Here is a 6,417-nt window from a genome sequence, read left to right as displayed (position 1 = left end):
ACTTTCTAATCAATACATTAGTAGGAATTCCATTAGTAGCGACTCTCGAACCCTAATGGCGCTTTTATCCATGGCACTTAAGGCTGAATGGAAATATTTGAAATGTGCAAAATATTGCAAAATCAAGGAAATGTCTGAACCCCAAACACAAGTGCATCTTTAAAACAAATTATTTATAATGTTTTTTTAATGTAAAATTTGTATATTATTTAAAACTTATAAGCATTATGTCCAGTATGTGCATATAATCTCATTAAGTATTGTGCCAGAAATTAATTACAATATATAATGAATATTAACAACATGTTAAGAATAAAGACACAAGGCAAAATAACTGCAGAAAGTAATTCATGTGAATGTCTACATAAAATAAAAAAGTAATTATTTTTTTATTATTGTTTTTATTTTGAATAAACTAAAATCGGGAGGCTGTACTACGAAGCAGGGTTACTGGCTTATCGGATTTAAGGTAGTCTGTGCAAAATGTAAATGAACGAATATGAATCCATTTAAACTGTGGTACCTTAAATCCGACAAGTTACCCCGATAAGCCAGTAGCCCCGCTTCGTAGTACAGGCCACTGTTTCTGTAGCATCTTGTTCTTGAGGTTTGGAAACTTGCAGCTAGGGGGCAGCAGAGAGTTACCGATGAATTTGGGATATACGTGCACTTGAGTAAACGACATCAGAAAATGGCCCGCATATTTACATATTGGCTATTCTGTTCTTATCACTGTCTGTGATGAGGCGTATTCAGTAAGCGCAATACTTCAGTCCTCCATCTGTTTTTCTCTGTTTATATATAACCTTTGTGTGCTTGTTTTCTATTATTTATATAATAGCCCTTTGTTTTACATGGCTCATTATTCGTTTAAAGGTTGCCTAAGACTCTTGGGTGACACAATGAATTCAGTTATTTCTCAACACACAAAGTAAATCCTACAGCCCACATGACAGTCGAAACCTGAATCGTGCCAGTAGCCAGTAGCCACAGAAAGCCGCAGATGGTCTGTAAAGTTGGCTTAGTTCCTGTGAGGGTGGGAGAAAATCCGCTGGCTATTACTCCTCAGGACTGTCGGCCATCTTAGAGTTTCACATTTCAAAACCTGAATTTCAGGCAAAGGAATCACTGCATCTTCGTCAACGAGTAAAACTGCGAACTGCAATAGTTAACTGGCAACTGATCCATAATGTCAATAATTACCGCGATTAATCACAGCTTGTAAACTCCATCAAGATAACTGACGTTTATAGAAAGAAAGCTTCTTGCTTTTTAAAGTTGACCTTTTCCGAGAAATTATTTTTACAACCTGATAATCTGGCGACGAATGGAAAGGTGGTTTATTTCCCAATAAAACTACACATTATTCAGTAAATAGAAACTTTATTTTACTTTGAACCAATCTAGTCCAGTAAATATATCTTCATTTAATTTTACCTGTTACCCCCCCTCCTCTCCCTCCCGACCCTCTTACCCCTCTGCCCCCCCTACTTTCCTGTTACCCCCTCTGTCCCCTGCCATCTTCTTGCCAATTACCCCCCTCCCCGCCCTTTGCTCCCTCTCACCCCCTCAGAGCCTGCCCGCTACCCCCCACCCCCCCAACACCTCAGATCCTGCCTGCTACCTCATCTCTCCCCCCGCCCCCCAGAGCTTCCCTGTTACCCTCTCTCCCTCTCAGAGTTTGCTTGTCACCCACCTCTCCCCCTCTCAGGGCATGCCTGTCATATCCTCCACCCTCCTCTCCACCCCCACCCCCTCAAAGCTGCTTGCTGAGCTTGCGTGCCTGCCTCTCCCGGGCTTCAAATGCCGCCTTGGTGTCCAGCAGCTCCTCCAGCTTCCCGCGCAGCTCAGCCATGTCCACCAGGGCGGCGCCACACTGCTCCTGCAGCACCTGGCTCTCGTGCTGCAGCTGGGCGGCCGCAGCAGACAGCTGCGTGCTCTGCTCCCAGCATCGCATCTGCACCTGTGCAGCCTCCGCAAGCAGGACCTCCGCGCCGAGCACCAGTGCATCCGGCTGCTCTGTCGCCATGGCGCCCGCAAGCTGCCGGGAGGGTGGGGCTGTGAGTAAAGCTGTGAGTAGGGTGGCCCTGCTGAAGCATGGGGTCAGTGGGGTATTAAGTGTTGGACCAAAGTTATAATACAACAGGGCAGAGCAGAGACAGGAAGATAGACAATCATACTATCAGCCAATAGAAAAACCCAAGAGGTGTCGTCATGGAAACCAAATTCAGTTGTTGACACACCACTGCACAACAACGAAAAGTGTCGTCTGCATTTATCCCATATGTGACATAGCAGGGGGCAGCTAATTCAGCCCCTGGGTAGCAGCGACTGGGGGCAGTACCTTGCTCAGGGAACCTCGCTGGTCAGGGATTTGAAACAGCAATCTTTTGGTGACAAGTGCACTTCCCTAAACATTAGGCCACACAGTTCAAAGGCCATCTGCTCAAATCCTACTGTTGTACTTTTGAGGAGTGGACTGTGATTCAGTGATAACATCTAGTTGTTTAAATATTTAAATAAATACATAACTATTAGGGTAATGCAAAATATAATGCAACAAGCAGTGAGACGTGGAGGAGAGACGAGATGAAAAATAAATATATAAATTATCCCATCCATCTGTCTATCCATCTGTCTATCCATCCATCTTCAAACCTTTTATCCTGGTCAGGGTCGTGGGGGGGCTGGCGTCTATCCCAGACAGCAGAGGTAGGGCAGTGTGTATTAATATGATGTTATAAAAGATGACCACACCCCCCAAAACATGCAGTCTGTTCATTTGGTCTGAGGTCAGTAATAAACGAGTGAAACAAAACTTCTCAGTATATCGACTCAGCGTGACCCAGAACAATTTCTCCCATTCATTCCTATCGGGTCGGAGTCCAACCCCAGGCCGCTGCGAGAACATGAGCGGGGCACTTTGGGGCTCGTCCTTAATCACGCGCCCTGCTGCCTACGGGCAGCGCGCCTGCTACCAGCCCAGCTCATCCGGTCTTCCCGAGACGCCCACAAGCTGCTTACTGAGCCTTAACCCTCTCCACCGCCGACGGCTGCCACATTCAGCCTACCGCGTACAAACAGAGACTATGCACACAAACAGCAGGTGCTCAGAGCTACGGACTATTACATAGCATGTAAGAATACGCTATAAGATGCTAGCAGATGATATTAAATACCTGGGCATTTCTAACAATAAAGCTTCCTCAACTTACCAGAACCTGATATTAAAATGTCAATGAGCTTAAGAATTAACACTCGATACTCTCTCCTCTTTATATCCCGTACGTATTTTTTCTGTCCTATCGCTTTACTTTCTGTGGTCTTCTCAAAGTTGCAGGGGGTTTCTCATTCATCAAAGGAAGCACAGGTACAATTTTATGCCGCTCGTTCTCCTTCCCCTTCTCTCTCTCTTTTTCTCCCTCCTTCAGGAAACGTAACCTTAAACCAGGCCATCCGCTAAACCCGGATTACAGAGTCGGATGCAAGAGAGAGAGAGAGAGAGAGAAAAGAAGGCGAGGGAAAACGGGGACGATCTACAATCCCTCGTTCAGCGAGCAGGTGGAGGAACGGAGTTATAGAGAGAGGAGTACAAAAAAGGTCAAACGGTTCCCACATTTCAGTCATGATCTGTCGCGGCCGATAGGAAAGCAGCAGCAGCACACATAAAATCCACACAAAATAATTTATTTCCTTCATTAATTTACAATCACACTATGACCCCGGATAATTTTGTTTAATACATATGTTGAAGTGTTATTACCAGTTATGTTACTACTACTAATATTAATGGTGTCAACTTGCTATTATGATATTCATTAGAATAACGAATTCTTTATAAGCTTTTAAAATATTCAACTCATTTGCTTGATTTAAAAATAATGAGCGTTTTTCTTTATGCCAAGAGAACCTGTCATAAATTGATTGTACAATAACAGTGGTGGTTGTTACTTTTGCCGTCATGTTAATCCCTTATATGCTGAAGTGCGTCCATGTGGCAGAGTCACGTGACGATGCGTCACATCACCGACTGTCAAACGTGGCTTCCGGCCAGCTCCCAGATCGGCCGTCCGCTGCCGTCTCCCGACACGGCTGTTAAAGGCTAATCCGAGTTTAAATCGCGAAAGCCACGCGGAGCTCACTTCATGTCCCGGTCCATCTACAAGGGCAGTGCCGCCCGGTAACCATGGCGGAGCTATTGGAGGGGAACCTACAAATTAAAATAGGCTCGACGGAAAGGTTACCCTTACACATCGATTATACAGACAGCTTGCACCCTTCAGCAAGGTCACGCGTAATTCTAACCACGACGGTCCTGATTCCTTTGTTCCTCTGGGTTGTTTATGGCCAGTTTGTAATGGACATCAGCTGTATACTCACAAGGTCACTTTAACTAAATGTTCATAATGTATTATATGCTAACACACACACACACACACACAGATCAGCAGCTCCTAGTGAAAGTTGCTGCACCTATAATGTTTCAGTCAAACAGCCTTATTTCGATAATAATTGAAACTTCATAGATTCCCATGGGAAAATTCCTTTCATACCTCAGTAGGTGAAAGCGAGTTAGCAACGAAAGGTAGCCACCTATCACAGCATCCAGGGAGCTGAGGGTCAAGGACCTGCCAAGGCCAGACTTGAACCAACACCCTTCTGATCACAGGCACAGAGGGTGAACTCTGAGTCTCATCACGTAGATCCCGAAAAGCTACTTGGACTCTGTTCAGTCAAGGCAGGACTAATTTGAAGTAGCGGTCTGTATACCCTCACATTAGCTCCAGATCATGCAGGGTTCACTGACCATTTGAATGAATATTATAAAGATCCTATTAATAGAATACCTTAGCTATGTATATTTACTATTGATATCACTGTGGTGTTTATTTCAGTGAGTTGATTATTAATTGTCCTTAAATAAAGCTGAATAAGGCATCCAGGCGGTACCATCACAGAGTGAATAACGCTTGTGGGAGTTTTACTTATGCAGAAATGTTCTGGGGGCAGAAGGGAAAATGACTGGTTCAAAGAGATAACCAATCAGATTGTAGAGGAGGTGGGTCCAAGCAACTAGAGTAGGCGGGACCAACCAATTAGATCTGATTGGTTATTCTCTGAACCAATCATTTTTCCTCCCACCCTCAGAGCATTTTTGGTAAGTATAACTCCCATGAGTGCAGATAACACTATAGCCTCACACCAGTAGTGTTGGGGTTCTAATAAGATAAGAGAAACTTTATTGATCCCAGGGGAAATTTTTAAACCTTCTGGTTTCTTCATGCAGTCCAATGATAGAGTTAGACTAACTAGCATTGCTAAATGGCAGATGTGCTTGTACTCGTGCCCTAACCAGCCAGGATGAGTTGCCCGCCTACTTGACATACAAGCCCTCAGTGACCCTGTCTGGAATAACCACAAGGTGGATAAATGGATGAATAAGGCGTTCAGTTTAAATAGATATTAACTGTGTTATTCAATTAACAAAAGCTCAGTCGAGGGTGATTAAGAGTCCAGCAGTGAGATGGAAGAAATGGGTGCGAATACGGATGTGGGCGGGATTACTGCATCCTGTCCATCACCGTTAATGGGAACCAATCGAGAGTGTGGTTACGGATGTGGGCGGGATTACTGCACCCTGTCAATCACTGCTAATGGGAACCGCTGACAGAAAATGCTATCATTAACCCACTTTACTATTGGATTATGATTCATATAATTAATAATTCACACACCTGGCACCCCATCCAGGTACTCTGGCTTTGTGCCCCCTGCAATGCCCCCCCAACACACAACCCAGACCAAAATCAGCAGCTAGAAGGTGGAGTGATGTATCCCAAATTCATATACTGTGCTTCACATAATTGCCATCTGGGGGAGCCATAGAGCTTTATAGAACTGCCAAAGGTATTTTAACATCGCTGACCTGTTACAGTTACTCATCTTGTCTTTGTCAGTGACTGTGCAGAGAATTAATGACATAATATCTCTCTCATATAACGTAGTGTTTTATGAATTTAATATAGTTACAGAAACTTCCATTCCATGAGATGTACAGAGACCCAATTCCACCATCTGGGAAACGCTTATCATTCTCAGGGTGACAGGGGAGTCTGTCCCAGGCAATGCAAGGAACCTGGCTGAGGAATAGCCTGTGCCAGTGTTTCTCAGCCGTGCTTGTGGACCGACCCACAGCCGGTCCACGTTTTTGCTCCCTCCCAAGCCCCGATGCACCTTTACCAGGTATTTTTAGTTCTTGATTGGTTGAGAGTTAGGAGGCAGATAAGATGTGGACTGCTGGCGATTCCCACGGACTGGGTTCAGAAACGCTGTCCTAGACAGGGCACATATAAACGCTGCAGACAACTTAGGGGTGTGTCTTTGGACTGCATGATGAAACACAAACAACATGGATGA

Source organism: Paramormyrops kingsleyae, chromosome 24 (genome assembly GCF_048594095.1).
Source record: "Paramormyrops kingsleyae isolate MSU_618 chromosome 24, PKINGS_0.4, whole genome shotgun sequence".
Lineage (NCBI taxonomy): Eukaryota > Metazoa > Chordata > Actinopteri > Osteoglossiformes > Mormyridae > Paramormyrops > Paramormyrops kingsleyae.
The sequence above is the reverse complement of the archived record's forward strand: the minus strand, read 5'-3'. Positions refer to the sequence as shown.